Source organism: Bos javanicus, chromosome 5, assembly GCF_032452875.1.
Source record: "Bos javanicus breed banteng chromosome 5, ARS-OSU_banteng_1.0, whole genome shotgun sequence".
NCBI classification, from domain to species: Eukaryota; Metazoa; Chordata; class Mammalia; order Artiodactyla; family Bovidae; genus Bos; species Bos javanicus.
The window spans coordinates 93,000,550-93,022,512 of record NC_083872.1 but is presented as its reverse complement, the minus strand read 5'-3'; positions in this window follow the sequence as shown (position 1 = coordinate 93,022,512).

Here is a 21,963-nt window from a genome sequence, read left to right as displayed (position 1 = left end):
AGTTCTGATTTTCCAGTTTTTTTTTTGTGTGTGTGTGTTGTTGTTCTGTGAGCCCTAAGTGTTGCAAACATGCAGAGCATTAAGGGAGAGCACTCTTTAACTTTTTATAGAGCAAACAATATTTCTTTTTGTTTTTTTCTTAGTTATAAACTCCATTCCCATTTTGGAAAAGAAAGGACTCTCAAAACTACTTCACCTTTCATGAAACAGAGAAGTAAGTACCTCATTTTGTCCTATATTATTTCTTATAGGGTTCCTTAAAAATTGTAGAAGGAAATATTGAAGATGAGAATCACAAGTAAACAAGATTGAGAAGAGTAAGAGGCAGTCAGAACCAATGCTCAACAGCAGACAGGTGTCTCTTCCCTTTTTCCCACCTTTCATATGCTTTATGGACCCTGGTAGTCAGAAGAAAACTGAGCTCATATTACATCATTATGCTTTTCCAGTTTTGTAATAGCGTTTTAGAGGAAAAGATATTCTTGAGCAAAGTTTTCCTCAATTTCACTCAAATTGTCCAGCATGATTCTCAACAATCTGACTTTATATAATGAAAGGAGTCTGGTATAAGTTTATTATTGAGGCTCCTAGTGGTACTTTACTAGATTTCATATTTATGGTCTAGGTCATCATTTTTTTTTCCCCACATCTTGTGCTTTGATCTCATCCTCAGGCTAGACAAGTGCCTTATGAAGAGGAAAAAGAAGTTGGTTTACATACTACAGTAATTAAGAACTAAAAAGATGCTTTCCCAGCTGTTGCTTTTGAAGTCAAGTTTAGTTAGTGGCAAGGTGCCAATTTCCAATTAAAAATAAGATTTTTATTTAAACAGTGTAATGTGTTATACATGTCAATATTTTTAACATTCTCTTTTTCTAAGTTTCTTTTTCAATAGCAAGGGTTCAAACCACCCATTATTAAAGGCTGAGTCCTTTGACAATGACATAGCATTGTGTGTTTGTTCAGCTTTTGTTTGTTCATCATTTTTTAAGCTGAAATAAATCCCTTTCCCCTATTTTCCTAAATACTTCAAGGAAATTTTAGCTAAGATATTTTTCTGTTTTTGCTTCATCTCCAAAAAAATTATTTTAAATACATGAACACATGCATATGCATATACATGATATATATAAGTTTTAAAATTGAAGTTAAGGAAATAGGTACTAGTGTTAATTCAGTGCAGCTTGATAGTAATTTAACATTTCTCTGCTCCTACATTTCCTTATAATAGTAAAGATGTGTTTACCTAATGTGGACATATAAGTACTTCTCTTATCTACCATAAAATGGTAGTGGAGGAAGCCCAAGGATGACTTATTGGCCCAGTGAGAATTCGGTCTTGACTTTGGCTCATAGAAAAACTATGTTACTAGGAAAATGTGCCAGTATCTGAACATCACACTCAAGGAAAGAGTAAATATACAATGGATGCTTTCTCCCAGGTGGCACTCGTGGTAAAGAATCTGCCTGCCAATGCCAGAGACCCAAAAGACATAGGTTCCATCTCTGGGTCAGGAAGATCCTCTGGAGAAGGGCATGGCAACCCATTCCAGTATTCTTGCCTGGAAAATTCCATGGACTGAGGAGCCTGGAGGACTATAGTCCATAGGGTTGGAAAGAGTTGGACATGACTGAGCATGCACACACTCATATCTGAACACCATGCCCAAGGAAAGAGTAAATACAATGGATGTTTTCTCTTTCCTTCTATAAAAACATTTTTTAAAGGATATTGGGCTCAAATCTTTATTTTTTAATAAATTTTTAATTAAAAATTTTATTCTTTTCTTATTTATTTTTGGCTGAGCTGGGTCTTCCTTGCTGTGCAACAGGCTTTCTCTAGATGCAATGAGTGGAGGCTACTCTTAATTACAGCTCACTGGCTCAACAGTGCACTGACCCCAATAATTGTAACTATGTATGTCCCAACAGCAGGTGGAATCTTCACAAACCAGAGATGGAACCCATGTCTGCTGCATTGCAAGGCAGATTCTTAACTACTGGACCACCAGGAAAGCCCCTAAACTTTCAAAAATGAATGTTTACATGGTTTTCTCTTTAGGAAAAAAAAGAAAATATTTTCATCTCTTTACTTTTTTCATCCCTCCTCCCCTGAATTTGGCTTCCTTCTGGGTCAGTGATGCTCAATGCTACTGATGCTCTACTTGATCCAACCTCAGGTTCTCATTGTCAGATAATTAACTTGGAATAGCAGCAGCCCTTGGCAGCTATGGCTTATGACTTGGAGATAGCTAAAAGACTGGGCAGAACTTTATTCCACTGCCAAGTTGGGTGTGTGTAGTCGTGTGTATACACACATGTGTGAAATCAAAACAACAATACATTTTTCCCCTCCTCAGATTGGTTTGTCTGACAAGTTATAATTGGAAAGATGGAAATTTGAATTTCAGTTTCAGGTAGGAAGTTAGGAAGTGGCTTGATGTCTTAGTATAAGTCTTAAGGGAAAACTATCTAATATTCTTAGCTATTATGTTTTAAGTTAGAAAAGGATGCGGATGAGATAGTTGGATGGCATCATCAGCTCAATATACATGAGTCTGACAAACCCTGGGAGATAGTGAAGGACAGAGAAGCCTGGCAAGCTGCACTCCATGGTATTGCAAAGAGTTGGACACAACTAAGTAACTGAACAACAACAAATAATAAAATAATGTCTTCAAAAAAGAAGAGTTTTGTTCTCTGGTGTTACTTTAAATAGATTAGGTAATCTGAATTTATCCACAAGGGAATTTATCTGCATTTTTCCAAGCCAGATTATCTAAAAGATATTAAACTCTTGATGTTCTAAAGGATTTTGGGAGTGAGGGAGGAAAGTTTAAAAAGTAGATTAGGGGAGCAGATTACTAAAAATATTCTTTTTTTGTCATACTGATGGAGAAAAAAATTAACTCTGTTTAAATGCAACTCTCAGTTTATTTCTTGTCTACAGCCACTCAGTTGGTTACAGATAGAGAAAAAAGTAGACCATTCTTGTTTATTTCATTTACTACTCATCACTCTTAAATTTTTGTCAGCAACTAGTGTTAATTGGCATTTCTATAATATTATTCTTTATTTGGGCTTCCCAGGTGTGTCTAGTGGTAAAGAATCTGCCTGTCAATGCAGGAGACACAAGAGACATGGGTTCAATCCTTGGGTCAGGAAGAGCCCCTGGAGAAGGAAATGGTAACCCCATCTAGTATTCTTGCTTGGAGAATCCCATGAACAGAGGGGCCTAGTGGGCTATAGTCTATAGGATCACAAGGAGTTGGACACGGCTGAAGTGAAGCAAGCAAGCAAGCATGCTTCATTTGTTCAACTGATAGTCAGAAATGACTTCTGTAAATTCCCTTTTCTTTTCTCAAAGCTTCAACAGTTTCTCTTCCTTGTTCACTTGCCCTGACAATCTTACATTCCAGGTCATTCAAAAACTAGAAGCCATCGGCTGTCAGAAAAGAATTTTTATGAGTTCCTACCATCGCAAGTACCCATGCACTTTGTATCCCTGCCCTTATATTTGACTTCTATCAGTTTGGATGAACTATTCATGCTCCAGTCTAAGGACAATCCCTCCACTTGAGTTCTAGATCCATCTCTTTTACCTATCCAAGGGCATTGCTCTAGGTATTTTGCCTTCATTTTTTGGAATCATTAGTGTTTTATTGCCTACTTCATCATCCCCACTGGCATATCAATGGGCTATAGTTTCTCCAATTACAAGAAACAAGAAAAGGATTAGATACGCACTCCTTTCTTTTCTATTTTTCTTTCTCCACATTAACAGCAAAGCTCCTAATAAGTAGCCTAAACTCTGATTCCTCTCTTTCAATATACTAATGAACACATTTCAATAAGACTTTCTTCCCAACATAAATTGCTCTTGTCCAGGGAAGTTAAAAGCCAACTTCTCAGCAGCATGTAATCAAACTGATACCCTTCACTGGAAATGCTGCCTCCTCTGGTATTTAAGACACCACCTCACTCTTCTGGATTACTTCCTTCCCTTTTTAACATTCTAATCCTTATCAGTCTCCTGCTTATCTTCAGGCTCTCTTACACTGATATGCCTCTGGGCTTAATCTTTCCACATGTTCTCTCTACATTCACATACTCGGTGATCTTTTTTATCCTGTCATGTTGAATTCCGATTATGTGCTGAAAATGCCTACATTTAGATCTTCAGCCTGAATCATTTCCCTGCTTCTAAAGGATGATCTTTGGATCTAAAAATATTAAGGCCATCTTATAGTCATTGTCATTAGAAGGACTGATACTGAAGCTGAGGCTTCAATCCTTTGGCCACCTGATGAGAACAGCCAACTCATTGGAAAAGACCGTGATGCTGGGAAAGAATGAGGCAGAAGGAGAAGAGGCCGGCAGAGGGTGAGATGAAAGGATGGTATCACTGCTTCAAGGGACATGACTTGGGCAAACTCTGGGAGAAAATGAGGGACAGGAAGGCCTGGCATGCTGTAGTCCATGGGGTCACAAAAAGTTGGACATGACCTAGGGACTGAACAACAGCAACAACATAGCCATTGTCATTAATCCACATGATAATCAGTAGGATATCTACAAGATATCAAAAATCTATCCTCCCTCCACTCCAAAGCACATTACCCTGCTTTCTGACAATCTTTCTCATTTCAATAGCTAGGAATCCCATTCTATTAGTTGCTTAGGCTAAATATCTTAACAGAAGCTTGACTCCTTTCTTTCTCTTACATCTAACCCATCAGCAAGTTCTCCAGTTCTATCTTCAAATATTAAGAATCCCATCAGTTTTCATTATCTCTACTCTATCAACCCAGTCCAAACCTCCATCATTTATCTTCCTGGATCATTTCATGAGCTTTTAAAGTGGTATTTCTGCCTCTGCCATCTCAATTTGTTTCAGGAAACGGAACCCCTTCCAGGGCTCAAAAGCAGGCTCTTGTCTAACGCTCAGGAATGAACTGTCCCAGGAGACACACATGCCTACAAAGAAAGAGACTTTATTGCAAAGCGACACCCAGGTCGAGAGGAGGAGGGTAAGGGAAACCAAGAGGATGGCTCTGCCATGTGGCTTGAAGTCTCAGGTTTTATGGTGATGGGATTAGTTTCTGGGTTGTCTCTGACCAATTATTCTGACTCAGGGTCCTTCCTGGTGGCCCACGCATTGGTCAGCTAAGAGGGATTCCATTGAGGATGATTCTGGGAAGTGGTAGGACACACAATATCTCCTTTTTACCTTTCCTGAATTCTTCCAGTTGGTGATGGCTTTTTAGTTCTATGTTCCTTACTAGGATCTCCTGTTGTAAAATAACTGATTCAAATGCTTATTATGGCATAATACGCCTGGCCAGGGTGGGTGGTTTCCCACCTAACACCTTCAACACTTTATCCTAAACTTAGAAGGTGGTGTGTGCTGTGCTGTGCTTAGTCGCTCAGTCATGTCTGACTCTTTGCAACCCCATGGAATGTAGCCCGCCAGGCCTCTCTGTCTATGGAGATTCTCCAGGCAAGAATACTGGAGTGGCTTGCCATGCGCTCCTCCAGGGGATCTTCCCAAACCAGGGATTGAACCCAAGTCTCCCACATTGCAGGTGGATTCTTTACCATCTGAGCCACCAGGAAAGCCCTAAAAAGGAACCTTTTTTTTTTAAGTTAGATCATGGCTTTTTTGTTTTTACCAAAATCATCCAATCATTTTCCACCTCCCTCAGAGTGAAAACAAGAAAATCAGAGTTCTCCCAGGGTTTTCCAAGGCTATGTCCAATTTGGCAGTTTTTTTACTTCATCACCTAACATCTTCCTTCTGCAGCTCACATTAAACACCTATTCTTACCTCTTTGCTGGTTTTCTGATAGTCCAGCCATGATTCCCTCTCAGGGATTTCTCACCTGCTGTTTCCTCACTCTTTCAGGTCCCTCCTACCTATTGAGGTATTTGGCTCCTGGCCAGAAAACTTGTATGTGCTTTTTCAGGCCTGACCATAGCAATTACAAAGGCTTTTTCTGGCAGGTGTCATGGGGAAACACTGCCCTTCCCATATCAGAGTTTGTACACGGCTAGTGCATTAGTCTCTAAAGGAAATTGTATTATAGTATACAAGGACTATAATATATATATATGTATAAAAGGACTCTGGCCCCTCTGGTCAGCCATGATATTCTTCAGATTTGTGGTCCTAACACAGCCACCTTCATCCTTGGGTCTCTTTGAGATCCTCAAATCATTACCCCATAAGTGCCTCTGCTGATAACTCCTTATGGGGGAAAGAGGAACCTTGAACACATTTTTTCCAATCGTGAGTTAATAATTGATCCTTTACACTCCTAGCCCTCCCATCCCTTATTCCAACCCTCAAGTTCATAAAAATGAAGGAGACTTTGTGGGAGGTGGCAGAAGAACTCCTTCAAGACTGAGACAACTTCTATGTGTGTAGTGTGCCAGTCCATGGGGGGAAATTAAATGAGGAGAGAAGGAGCTTTCTCTGATTTTAACCTCTTACTTATACTCTTGCAGTAAATGCTTAAAAGATCGATTGTTACTTTTTTTTAGGCTTGTTGCTAATTCATTTATTTTGAATGCATGCTGAGTCACTGAGTGTTGTGTCTAACTCTTTGCAACCTCATGGACTGTAGCCCATCAGGCTCTACATGGGATTCTCTAGGCAAACATGCTGGAAGGGATTGCCATTTCCTCCTCCTGGGGATCTTCCCTACTCAGGGACTGAACCTGCATCTCCTGCAGCATTACCTAACAATTTGGTTCTATCCAGCTTAGCTGAGGTTCTGATACCTCTTACCTAAATGGCTCAAGTTCAAATGTCTCTTTCTAATATAGTTTTGCTGACTAATTAATTTAAAGTTATTTCCTCACAGAACTTCCAGTATTTCCCCCTGCTCTGTTTCTCTTCCTTAGCACCTATATTCATAATGACTATATATTTTGTCCTTATTTTTTTATTTTGAGTTTTCTGTCACTTAAGTACAATCTATCCCCAACATTATGAAACTTTGAGTTGTGAATTTTCAAAGATGTGGATATGATTTCCATCACCATCACACATGATGCAGCTTGTCCCCCATCTATTGCTGATGACTCTTCAGCTCTACAATCTTCCACCTTCTCTTCCTCCTCCAGCCACTAACTCTTCCTGCCTGTTCACTCGATGCCAGCCCCTATATGCCAGCTATTGTACTGGACTACTGTACTTTTCTGGGTACTGTACTGAGTACTGTACAGTACCTGGTAAGATTAAAAATGTTTTTTTTATTTTTGTTTTTAATATATTGTTTGTGTGAAAAGTATTATAAAACTATACTATATAGCCGATTGTGTTAGTTGGGTACCTAGGCTAACTTTATTGAACTTATGAACAGTTCAGACTTGGAACTCATTTGCATGTAGGGAACTTATTGTATTAAGTTTATGAGATCAGCAGTTTCAGATTAGCACATTCATAGCATCAGTTTCTAGAATAGTACCTGGTTTTTATGAAGTATACAACAAAAATTTGTTGAATGAATTATTCAGAAGGGGCAGGAGAAAAATGCAGGCTGCGGAGGTAAAATGATGTTTCATTCTTTGCCTACCAATGGTTGGAAAATTCTGACTTCAGTTACCCTTTCCCCACCCCTAAGCCCACTGAGGGTCTCCTAACTTGCAATACTTGCAATATAAACTAAATAAATCCTCAAGGATTTTTACCCACTATCCTGAGAGGTCTACTAGGATCTGAGTCTACTAAAAGCATGTGGAAATTGACTAGGAAAGTGTCACAGAGTTTATATTGGTTAGCAGTAGTTGTATGAGAGGCAGTTTAATGTTGCAAGGCCTTAAGTTGATGAGTTGAGATCAACTCAGAATATCAGGTTTGATTTAGGGCAATTGTCCTATCACAAAATCACAGTGTTGCATTTTGAGAATGGGGGATATTAATATTATTTTTTTTTTTATCAATAACCCAATTGGCAGCAGATGAAAATTTCTTAAATAATTTAAAAACTGTTTCAATAGCTTTTAAATCCTTATACACATTTACAAGTTATAATAAAAATACCTATTGACACCAAAATTTAAGATAAATCCAATCATAAATCCATATCTTTTAAAATGTTTGTGTTCTTTGGACATCTCCCTAAAAATACATTTATTTCATTTAATTTTCCATACTACATAACTCTTTCATTCAATAATTTTTAACAACTTCCAAATTGTACTTTTGAACAAAATGATTATAGTATTCTAGTTTGAGAAATCATTTTTCTTTGGCTATTTATAGAGTTTGGTGACTTCTATATCTATTCAAATTATAAGACCATTCATATTCTCTCTAGGTTAGAAATAGTACAGCTTTATTTTTGTGGCAGGTACTATCTACATTATTTATACTAAAATTTTAATTTAGTCAACCATTCATTCAAAATTATTTTTTTTTAGTATTTGTTAATTTCTGGATGGTTTATTAGGCACCAGTGGTGAACAATACAGAACCCAAAGGGAGAGATAGACCAGCAAGCAAATAGCTAACAATTTCAGATACTGTGATTTTTAAAACATGTAACAATAAATAATAGGAACATCGGGCATTATGAAAAAAGTAAAATTATTTGATTCCTAGAGTTAACATAGTGTAGACAGGAAGATAAATACTTAATATCTAAATGAGTGTGTGTGAAAGTCAGTCAGTCATGTCCAACTCTTTGCAACCTCATGGACTGTAGCCCACCAGGTTTCTCTGTCCACAGAATTCTCCAGGCAGGAATACTGGAGTGGGTACCCATTCCTTTCTCCAGGGGATCGTCCCAACCCAGAGATAGAACCTGGGTATCTTGCATTACAGGCATATTGTTTACCATCTGAGCCCCCAAGAAAGTCCAGTATCTAAATATGAGTGTTTACGTGTCTAAATATATGTATAGAGAGACAGACAGACAGTTAGAGACAGAATGAGAGATTGTAGAAGGATGTTCAGAGGGTATGTGGTATTTCCAAGGGCCAATGTGAGAAAGAGCAGTGAATCATATGAAATAATAAGATGTAGGAATATTTTGCTTAGAGAAAGGTATGCCAGAAAGAAGATTAAAAAACAAACAAAAAAAGAAATATGTGAAGTCCATGGAGGCGGTAGAAGAGCACAGGGCATAGCTTATTCAGGAAAAAATAGTTCATTGTGACTGAAGATTGGGAACAGCAGACAGAAGAGTAGGAGTTAGAGTAGATCTTACCTAGAAAGAGATAAAACAGAAGAAAAGGACAAATCATGTAGGGTCTCACATTTTGGAGAAGAATTTGGACTTTGTTAATTACTAACGTACTGTGTGTATATGTATGTATTCTAAAGGTAGTAAGAAATCATCAAAGAGTTTTTATCAAGGAAGTGGTATAATTCCATTTATTCTAGACTGCCATCTCTGCAAAGAAATATGGGAGAGAAAAGTGATGCAGACAAACGAATAAATTAGTATTTTCGTACAAAAGGAATTTTGTATCTTCAAGAGTTCATTGTTTCAGTCCAAAGTGAAACTCAGGGTACCATTCAGCATTTTAAAAGTTGTGATATGTGGTGCCAATCTTGGCAACGTAAAGTGAAAATGCATAGTATAAGCAAATGAAAGTGACTCAGGTAACAACAGGAAAATAACTGGATACTTTAGAGCTACAGTCTTTTTTTTTTTTTTTTAATGCATTGAAATAAAGTAACATGCTAAATCTTTGATCTAGGTCCATGTACGCCCTCCAAATACTTTAAAATTTCTTATATATATCTACAGAAGACACTTACTGTCTCAATTTTATGCTCTGCTCAGTTTCAGTATAGTGTAGTATTAAAGGACCTTGTATTGAGGGTCTGCAGTTACAAATTATGGCAGAATGAGTCCAGAAAATGTCAGACCATATATTCTTCTCTGGGTATACTCAGAACTACATACTTCATCATGCTAAGAAATTCTTAAGTTGAAATTTACAGATAATCATGTATGACTCCCCTTCCCAGTCATTTGTATGTTAGAACAACCAAGGACTATCTCAAAACTGAGTTTGCTTTGTCATTTGCTCTTTGAATTCGACCTTTAAATTATGTGAATACACTGTTTATGCATTTCATTTTCCATCCTCAAAAACCATTCTGTGAAATAATCAATTCAATAATTATTTTCTTGTGGCAATAAAGCTGAATAAACATGTAAGATATCTGCTAACTGTAAGCAAGATTTTCTTTCTTTTTTCTTTTTTTGAAGTCCTATATCTATCCATAGGAAGAGATATATCCAGTTTAGGGTAGGGGAGTGACTCAGGTTAATTTCATGCAGATCATTTCCTCCTTTTTTCCATATATTTCAGTCCTAAATTAATACACTAGGTGCTCTGCAGCCAGCGTGGTTGCACATTGATCTTGGCCAGCTTGTTTACAGTGTTTTGGCAAGTTGCTGATGTACTTCTCCCTGGGGATAGAGCAGGGGTTAATTGCTGTTAAACTCTCAGTGCCAAGTAATGGTTCAGCCTCTCTGCTACATTAAAGATGACACTAATAAGGAAAGAGTGCAGTGGATTGCTCTATGTTGAAAATTGGACTTGTGGTGACAGAAACTTGGAGCAGAGCTGATGTAATAGGAAGACCATAATGTAATTATAACTGCTGAACATGTGTCATACCAAGTTAAATGATACATTAATGAATCAAAACAGGTGATGAAGTGTTGCTCTTTCAGCGGATAAAGGTGCTTTCAAGGTTAGATTGCTATTAATTTAATAATCTGTAATATGGATATTCTTCAAATCACAGATGAAATCAACCTTAATGCTTTCATATAACATTGCTTCTTGAGTTTCAAAGAGATAAGATAAAAGAAACAAAGCAAAAGTGAGCAGAGTTCAATGCAACTCATTCTGTGTTTAATTTTGTAAGAAAGGGTTTTACATTGTAAGGTGAGTGGTTGCCCAAGGCCTTCTCCTTGTCCCGGTAGACTACTAGATCATTTTAATCCACATCTAGCCAGCTAGTAATTCGCCAGGGAACATAGACTTGTAGAAGCAAACAACTATTTCTTTTCAAACAGACATTTCTATATTATTGATGTATAATACTTTAATGTGGCTTAAGTTCACAAAATAGGTAAAATATTATAATGTCCCTGAAATCCTCTAATCCACTTTGGTGCATTTTTTTTTTCCTGTATTTTTCTAAGTATCTGTAAAATTTTTAAACCCATTTCCTCATTAGTTTAAAAATTCATAAACAATAATAGATTACTTACTATTAATTATTTTTAAATATTCTACTTTAATTCTCTTTTGGTAATACCACTCTCATTTCTGATTTCTTCAGAGCTTTCAGGAGACTGATATTTTTACTTGTTCTTAGCATTTAGGGGCTCAAATATAGATTTATTTTGAAAAATAAATAAATTTGCTTTCTTTTTTAAAGAATCTAGAAATTCAGCCTATTATTCTATTGAACTCCATTTTGCAAATAAATTTATTAATAGATGCATTTGGAAACTTTGACCTAACTTATGTAGATTTCCTTAGGTACATTACTTATGTAATGTACAATTTGGTCTTCCCATGTGGAGCTAGTAACAAAGAATATACCTGCCATGCAGGAGACACAGGAGACACGGTTTCTATCCCTAGGTTGGGATACCCTGGAGGAGGGCATGGCAATCCACTCTGGTATTCGTGCCTGGAGAATCCCATGGACATAGGAGCCTGTCGGACTATAGTCCAAAGAGTCACAAAGAGTCAGACATGACTGAAGCGGCTTAGCACACACACAATGTACTTTAATTTCCCCATATATTATCTTCTTTCAGTGACAAATAGTTATTGTTATTTGGTGTTATTTTGCCAATGATTGAATACAATTGCAAAGGTATATAGATGGTTGATTCTTTCAAACAAAGGAACATTTAAGAAGCTAGAAAATAAATGAGTGATTTTAAAAATAAAAATAAAATAATCATGTCATACCTGTCTTTTAAAAGATGTTAACTATAAAATTTATTCCTATACTAGAGTTCCAATGTTAATTAAATATTTGTGCATATTCTCAAGAAAATTAAGCAGATTTCAATTTTGAAGGATAGCAGAATATGCCAGCCCAAAATACAGTTTGCCTTCTGTATTCATAGGCTCTGCATAAGCAGATTCATCCAAATGCAAATGAAAAATACTTGGGAAAAAATTCCAGAAACTTCTGAAAAGCAAAACTTGAATTTTCCATGACCCAGTAACTATTTACATACAATTTACATTGTATTTGCAAATATTTACATAGCAATTATAGTGTATTAATTATCATAAGTAATTTAGAGATGATTTAAAGTATAAAGGAGAATGTGTCTAGATTAAATGCAAACACTACACCATCTTATATAAGACTTGAGTATTCATGACTTTGGTATCTGCTAGGGGTCCTGGAGAAGGCAATGGCACCCCACTACAGTACTCTTGCTTAGAAAATCCCATGGATGGAGGAGCCTGTTAGGCTGCAATCCATGGGGTCGCTAAGAGTCGGACATGACTGAGCAACTTCGCTTTCACCTTTCACTTTCATGCATTGGAGAAGGAAATGGCAGCCCACTCCAGTGTTCTTTCCTGGAGAATCCCAGGGACGGTGGAACCTGGTGGGCTGCCGTCTACAGGGTCACACAGAGTCGGACACAACTGAAGTGACTTAGCATAGCATAGGGGTCCTGGAACCAATTCACTGTTGATACAGAGGGATGACTCTATATCACTTTGGTCTATTGATTACTATGAGCTGTATGCATTAGAAAAATAACAAGTGTTGGGGTGAGGTGGAAAGTTTTCTCTAAACTTTATCTGCTTAAAGACAGATCCTCCAAAAAGAAATTCAACTGTCATAAGCCCAGGGAGTTTCACTAATCAAGGGAGGCTGACCCATTATAGGAGAGAAAACTAGAAGTTAACACCACACCCAAACAAACTTTGTCACAAACTATCACATATCCCATCTGTTCTTCTAAGGGCCCATTTATCTTCCCTGAAATTCACTTACTCTCTCTTTTTTCTTTCTTTCTTTTTTTTTTTTTTTTTTTGTGGATGTTCTTTTATTATATTATAGTTGCTTATGGAGTTTCTATTTTTTCCCGCAATGTCATTACCGTATTTCTTAATTGGTGGTATAGGAGCAAAGGGAAGTATATGGCTCTTTTTTTTTGCCTTTTTTTTAAGCTGTTTATTTTGTAATGGGGTACAGCTGATTAACAATGTTGTGATAGTTTCAGGTGAACAGCAAAGGGACTCTCTTAAGAGATTTGCATCCTCCCTCTTTTTCCCCTGTTTCGATAGTATTTAAGTCTGAACTCTAAGATACCTTGGATGAATTACTCATCTTTTCTTGGGTGTCTCAAAAGTATATATGAAGCATGCGTATTAATAAACTTCTGTTTGGTTTTCTCTTGTTCCTCTTTTATTACAGAGGTCTCAGTTAAGACCTCTGAAAGATAGAGGTAAAATTATTTTTCCTCCCTTATAATATCATCAATTTTATTATCTTTGTTAATATTATTAACAATAAATGCATTTACTTTCAACAAAGATTGTTAAGAAAATGTAGTTTGATTTTTGTTTGTATTTTAATTATTTTCATACAAAACTAACCAGTTTATAGTGGTCATGGAAACATGGAACTTTAAAAGCAAGCAAACAAACAAACAAAAAAACGAGGTTTTTTTTTTTTTTTTTTTTCCCAGTAAGCAATACATATTATTTGCTCTGGGAAGAGAGAACCTTTCCCAAAGACAGGAAAAGATAAAAATAGAGAGGGACCAATTAGAGAGAGAGTGTGGAGATAGCATTGGGCATCCAGAATAACCTTATTATATATCCAGAACTGGAAGCAAAGTTTGTCTAGTGTCATTAAACAGAGTTTGGAGTGATCCTGGTACCCATGAGTATGAGAGAATAAGACTGAAGCTGAGGGCCCTTCTTTGCAACAGATAGTCAGTAGTGAAAAAGTCTCACTACAAGGGAAGAAGAACTGCTTTCTAGAAAGCAGATAAAGGTCAATAATGTCAAACAATACAGAGTGAAAACAATATATTAAATAAACATGACTGACTATTGACTTTAGCCACAAGAAATTTATTAGTGTCTGGCGAGAGAGGGATTGTGACAGAAGTTTCTTGATAGTCAGTAGATAAAAGGATGGGAGATGAAAAATATGAGAGCATGTGTATACTATTCAGAGGGCTTCCCAGGTGACTCAGTGGGTAAAGAGCCTGCCTGCAATGTAGGAGATGCTGAAGAAGTGGGTTCGATCCTTGGGTTGGGAAGATCCCCTGGAGGAAGGCATGGCAACCTACTTCAGTATTCTTGCTTGGGAAATCCCTTGGACAGAGGAGCCTGGTGGGCTACAGTTCACAAGGTCACAAAGAATTGGACACAACTGAAGATACTGAGCATGCACGCCTGCATACTATCTGGAACTATCTTTCATTCACTAGGGAAAGAGGAAATTTTTCACTTGTTAGAAATGCTGGGTTAAGAGGGCATTGTAACTTTAAATAAGGAGGAAACTTGAAATTATTTATATGTAGAAGGGAAAGAACCCATTAAAAGGAAGGGACACAGTTAGAAGGCAGGAGAAGGGAGGTAATTACCAGAGGGAAATTGTGGTGAATAGCAGAGAAGATAATCCCAAGCCATGGTAGAAAGGTTAACTTTCATACATGAAAAAGCCAATTTGTCCATGAAAATGAAAAGGAATAGTGGATGGTGATGGCATGGAGTGAGATGTTCTGCCTATTGACCTTTATTATTTACTCATTTGTTTGGTTTTCTCTGAAGTAGGAGACAAGCACTGCTGCATGGGATGTTGAAAGATATGGAACAGAAGGCTGAGGTAACTGGCAGAATAATTGAAATAGCTGCTGGGGTTATGTGAGAAGTACTTAACGGGGCACTTAGACAAAGTTAAGAAGAGCATGCAGGGAGTGGCTCTATTGTAGTTTCAGAGGAGGTAAAAAGTCTTTCTCAGAACCAGCAGGTCACATATCACCAAGAAAGTCAATGCAAATTTGATTGGCTTCACCTGTTTCATTTTTTGAAACTCAGTTTCACATTTTCTCCTATTTATTTAGTATTTGGTCTGGAAAAGATGATTCCTTGCTATTTATGCCTTTCAGGAACAGTGGATGAGGCTAAACATGAAGATCAGAGGAACTAAAACAAATTAGGCTGAGAGTGTTCTTATGCAGCTTATGGTCTATCTGAAGGTAACTGGTAGGTTTATATAAATGGGGCCTTAACTTACAAAGATCGTTCCAAAATAAATTGAGCAGGTATAATAATTCACTGAAAATTGCTCCTGAGTTATTGCATGCTGTTGCTGACCACAAAGAAAAACAAAAAATCCCCCAAAACTTCAAGTCAGCAACTTGTGGTTAATGTCCCCTTGCTTTATGCTCCTCTATTTATTTATTTTTTTTTTCTGGATGGCTCTCAGAAAGATATTAAACTTTTATGATTTTTTTCCAGATGATTCATGATTTTTATCAAATGATTTGTTGTTTTTTGATGTTTTTGTTTAAATAGGAACAAATGAAAAGATGCTTGAAAAAGAATGTGTACATATTATTGATGAGGACAGCAACACAATTGAAAATGAACAGTTCCTATCACTCTTTATTTATATTACACCTTTCCTCAAGTGTTTTGTTTTGATTGTTATCTTTAGACGCTATTATCTCTCTTCTTTAATATTTCAAGTTATCTATCTGAGCTTTGATTTTTGGTGATAGGTGTGATAAGAAACCTTATATGGAATTTGTTATTAGCCAAGATAATTTTTTTAAATTGTTTGAAACTTTATACTAAAGATTTGCAATGACTTTCTTTGACGAGCACAGATATGATGATGGAGATTCTATTAACAAAGTATTTCATAATTAAGAACATTATAATTTGCTAACAGAGCTCACAACAGCTGCCTGTGGAATAAGACAATATGCTTTTCCTCTCCCCACTGGGCCTAATTCCCTAGTAACCTTATTGAAAATGTGCATGGGCTACAAAACTAAAGATTAACTGTCCAGGGACCTGCTTCCTGGAGCTTATTTGAAGATTAAATCAAATGGCAGGCAATATATATTTGGCAAAATGGCTTTGTTGTAATTTTTTTCCCACATAGTAGTAAGTGTTATAGAAGAAGATGACACTTTACAGCTGTTTTTCAAAAAAAGTTAAAATATTCCTAAATGTGAAATAGTTTTATTCTCATGCTGAAATCAAAATGAATAATTTATTTCTTCACAACCAAAAGCATCTTCTGCTTTTTGAACACGTAATAAAGAATCTCTAATTACAAATTATCCATAATTATAAATTGTTCAGCCTCTTAAAAGATGATTATTATTCATTATCTATTTATTTCATAACAAATGCCACTAAAGGTATGAAAGATGAGTTTAAATGCCAACTGAGATTTGCAATATTTTAATTAAATAGAAAGCAGTTCAAATATATATTTAAAAACAGAGCTTTTAGACTACACATTAGTAAATGGATTTCTACTTAACAAATCAGAGAAAGATGGATGAAGATGTTCTGCTTTTAAAAATACTATATTTAGCATGCCTGTGCAGAGACACTGAAGTGTGATTTGTCCTCATAGCAGACATCTGAAGAACAAGTGACATTCTTACACAAAATCCATATTGGTGATGTATTTAATTACAGAGCTGATTGAAATTGACAGCTTTAGTGACCTGAGTTTGCACTTGTGGTGATTGATGTATGCTTCAACTCTGGTTACTTTTAAACCAATTCACATATTGCTCAATACTATAATATCATCCTGTCAAATTGCAAACTAAATTTTTACAAGTATGGGGACTGGAGAGATTGCATGTGTAATTAAAGGGAGAGAGAGATGAATTGTTTAAAAACACCTATGCAACTGTTAAACTGGTACCACTGTTATTTGAAAGCAGAATGAAAGAAAATTCAATACACTCACTCAGGCATCTATGTTTCTAGAGTCATCTTTACTGCTAGAGAAATGTATTCCTGACTGTAATTCATGGTTAAGAAAGAAGTCTCAGAACTTTGGTGGATGTCTCTAAAGCCTTGTTTTCTTAAGTATGATGTCAGCTTTTAGAAAAAAATGTGTGTGTGTTAGTCAATCAGTCATGTCCAACTTGGCGACCCTATGGACTTTAGCCCGCCAGGCTCCTCAGTCCATTGAATTCTCCAGGCAAGAATACTGGAGTGGATAGCCTTTCCCTTCTCCAGGGCATCTTCCCAACCCAGGAAACAAACTCAGGTCTCCTGCACTGAAGGTGGATTCTTTACGAGCTGAGCCACAGGGAAAGCCCAAGAATACTGGAGTGGGTAGCCTATCCCTTCTGCACGGTAATCGTCCCCTCCCAAGAATCAAACCAGGGTCTCCTGAATTGCAGGCAGATTCTTTACCAACTGAGCTACCAGGGAAGTCCCTAACCAGAGAAAGGTGATGATAAATTCCCCTCCTGTACTTGCTGCCTCAGAATTTCTGCTCACTATTTAATTCTTGACATAGCAACCATCTTTTAAAATAATGTTCCAGTTCATCCCATTTATAAACCTATGTTTTTTTTTCCATTGGATTTCATTCTTTAGAATATCATGAAATGACATCACTGCATGACAGAAAAATAGCAGGAGAGAGCTAAAAACTAAATATTAGACATTTTGTATATTTTAACAGTTATCACACCAAGGTTGAGTATGTTTCTACTTAAACTCTTCTTGTCACCTTATTTTGAGGGTTCAACTTCTGTTTTTCTTTTTATGAACATGTTTCATGTTCCCTGCTTCTCTTATTGAGTCTCCTGTTTTTTTTTTTCCATAGTGGAATACCATTGACAATGCAAGAATTCAAAATAATAATTATATACAGCACATAAGCATTCTTTTTTCTTCTAGCCCTTTCTCATTAATTGTCTGATTGCTTATCATGACTTAAAATCAACTCATGAACAAATCAAATTTAAAATAGTAGAGTGCATGAAAATGTATATTTCCATTTCTTCCTCAAACTTCCCCACTCCTCACAGAAAATATTGAAATAAAGAGAATGATATAAACTTTAAAGGACAGAAAAAAATCAGTAGAAAGATCAGAAGTCGGGAGATACCAGCAGTTTTTTAGAAGATGGGGAAGAAAGAATCAAAACAAGTGAAACCAAAGAATGTATAAGAAGTAGATACCAACAAAAGTGATGCAGATTTAGTTCACAGATCCCTAAAAGCATTTAGGAATTGAAGCCACCAGGATCTGTGGAAAGTAGACAGGTAGGTTGTCAAGCAAGGTCTTATTTATGGAATGAGGCTTTTATCCAGAAAAAAGACGTGATACAGGAGTTTAGTTTCTTACATAATTATTAGAAAAGGTGGTGAATCAGATTTTAGACTGGCCTTCCAGGAAAAACTGAAAGAGCACAAAAAAGCAGAAACCCCAAGTAAACAACATGGGACATAGCTATGGAGTTGTGAGCTCAAGAATATACCTTTTCCCCCCTCCCCTTTTTTTAAAACGTATTGTCATCTTGACTCATCTACCTTGGATTTAGGAAGCTGGAAAACAAGCAATGAGATGCTGCTGCATAGAACTCTCCTTTTCCATGAACTTGCATATCAGAAGAAATTGCCAAAAAGAATCAGAAAAATGGCATCTGCCTCACTTCTGCCTTCTAAACCACATGCATCTAATTTCTGTTCAGAACTAATTCACAGAGACAGCTGAAGCAGGAGGATGATGAAAAGAAGTAGCCAATCCATATTGTCTCCAAGACCGAGGGGGCAGAACATTTTTTTTTTTTTTACAAAAGATTGACAACTGAATAGATTTTAGAGACCATTAACATCACAAATTTTCCCTCCCCATTATAGGCAAACAGGTGATTATCCATTGTATACTCAAACAAGAGAAAGGCTGTTTGTTTCTCTAGAGCAATTGACCTTGAATCTAGAGATTTGAGGTCAACATGCACAAAGAATAGTAAGTTAGTCCTCATATTGAAAACAGAGGAATCCTCTATAGTGAATGAGGAGACTCCCAATCTCCTCTTATAAACAAAAAATAAAGGAAAAACAGGTAGCACAAGATTAAAACGGGTAATAATCTGAGTTGCATCAGACTTTTCAACTTATACTTCCTATATCTTTGTCTCAGCAAAACAGCAGAGAATGAGTTTCAATAAACTAAAAGTGCAATCCAAAGAATAAGAAGTTATGGAATTCAGAAAACATGAGGGACCTGAAGGAATGCTCTTTAAGAAGCACCATAATAAGAACTTTCCAGGACTTCCCTGGTGGCTCAAAGGATAAGAATCTGCCTCCAATGCAGGAGACCCAGGTTTGATCCCTGGGTGGGGAGGATCTCCTGGAATAGGAAATGGCAAGCCACCCCAGTATTCTTGCCTGGGAAATTCCATGAAAGGAAGAGCGTGGCCATCTACAGTCCATGGGGTTGCAAAGAATCAGACACAACTGAGTGATTCACACACTTACATAGGAGCTTTCCATGAGTTTCAGCTAGCCTGGAGAGTAGTGAAGTCAGACTGGAACAGAAAGACTGAACACCTGTATTGTATCAGAAAAAGGAAAAGATGAAAGGGAGAATGAAAGAGAGAGAGATAGAAGAAGGAAGGAGGGAAGGGAGGGAGAAAGAAAGAAAAGAAGGTAGGAAGGGGAGGGAAAGAGGAAGGAGAAGGAGGTAGAAAGAGGGAGAAGAAGGAAGAGAATTGAGGAAACAAAAGTGAGAGATTAGCCTAATGTGATGGAAAATATTAAAGATGGTTCTGCTATTCTAAATATCAGCATATTGGGTTAAATTAATCAGAGGTACATAGAAAATACACATCAAATAAGAATAGATTTTTAATTTCAGGGGAAACTAAATGTGTCTTTATACATATATGTATATATACACACACACAAATAATAAGGCTTTATGGCTTAAGGTAGTGAATAACCCTAATTATATAAAGTCTAAATATTGATTCAACAAAACAGCAATTTTCTCTAATACTGAGAAGATTTAGGGAAGAAACTGCATAGACATTAAACTGTTAAATTTGTACTCACTTGGATGTTATTTCAAAACATCTGAGATTAAAATTTGTAGGAAAAATAATAGTTATGTTGTTTAGATATACATGAAGCAATGCAAATAGTAAAGATTAAAGATTATTCTATCTTGAAGGAGGCTGTGGTGAGAAAGTGTAACAGAGGAAGTGATCCTTTGTTTCAAACTTTTAAAATAGTTGAATATTAAAAACATTAGAGTGTTACTTAGACTACATTTTAATTATATAGAAATAATTATATAAATTTATTAAAACAGCTGAATAATACAGAAATGTATAAAAAAGATAAATAAACACTCAGCAATAATTATTAAAAACAAGCTGACAAAAATTTTGAAGCTTCTTCTGTGTGGATACATTTATGCATATATTTTTATATTTTGTCATTTAATAGCTTTAAAAATGTGTTTCATACATCACAAAGTATTATACAGAAATATTATATGAACTTTTCCTGTTGTTGTTGAGTCACTCAGTCGTGTCTGACTCTTTGCAACCCCATGGACTGCAGCATGCCAGGCTTCCCAGTCCTTCACAATCTCACAGAGTTTGCTCAAATTCATGTCCATTGAGTCAGTGATATCATTCAATGGCATCTCCTATACAGACTTGTCCTGTATATTTAGGTTATTCCCACTTTTAATCATCAAAAGTAAGGGAAAAATCATTATCCCTTTATTCAAACAACTTTTCCAAAATAGTCCTTAGATTTTCTTCATTACAGTTATGATAAACTTTCTTTTTTTTCTTTTTTTTTTTACTTTCTTTTTTTTTTTCTCTAATTTTATTTTATTTTTAAACTTTACATAATTGTATTAGTTTTGCCAAATATCAAAATGAATCCGCCACAGGTATACATGTGCTCCCCATCCTGAACCCTCCTCCCTCCTCCCTCCCCATACCATCCCTCTGGGCCATCCCAGTGCACCAGCCCCAAGCATCCAGCATCATGCATCGAACCTGGACTGGCAACTCGTTTCCTAAACTTTCTAATTATGTTCTTATTTGTATTAAGACAATGATTTTAGAGAAGTTACAGATTCAGAGAAAATTCAGAGAAAACAGATTTCCCATAAATATATATATGGCCTTCTCCATTAGCCACATTCCCCAATATTTGTTACAACTAGTGAACATCCATTGACACATCATAGTTACCCAAAGTATATAGTTTACATTAAAAGTCACTCTTTATATATATATATATATATATATATATATATATATATATATATATATATAATAATTTAATTTTAATTTTAATATAATATTAATAGTATAAATAATTTTATTTATTTATCTTTGACTGTACTGGGTCTTCATTGCTATGCAGGCTTTTCTCTAGTTTCAGTAAGCAGGGGCTACAATTCATTGCAGTGCATCAGCTTCTCATTGTGGTGGCTTCTCTTGTTGCAGAGAATGGATTCTAATGTGCATGGGCCTTAGTAGTTGTGGCATGCAGGCTCAGTAACTGCAGTTGCATGGGCTTAGTTACTTTGCAGTATGTGGGATCTTCCTAGACCAGGGATCAAACCCATGTCTCCTGCACCGGCAGGGGAATTCTTTGCCACTGAGCCACCAGAGAAGCCCTAGAGTTCACTTTTAATGTTACATGTCTTATGAGTTTGGACAAATGTATAATGGTATATGATCATAATGATGGAAAAATTACATAATTATGGATCATAATTATGGTCCATGTGGGGCCACCCAAGACAGATGGGTCATGGTGGAGAGGCCTGACAGAATGGGGCCCACTGGAGAGGGGAATGGCAAACCACTTCAGTATTCTTGCCTTGAGAACCCCATGAACAGTATGAAAAGGCAAAAAGATAAGATACTGAAAGATGAACTCCCCAGGTCGGTAGGTGCCCACT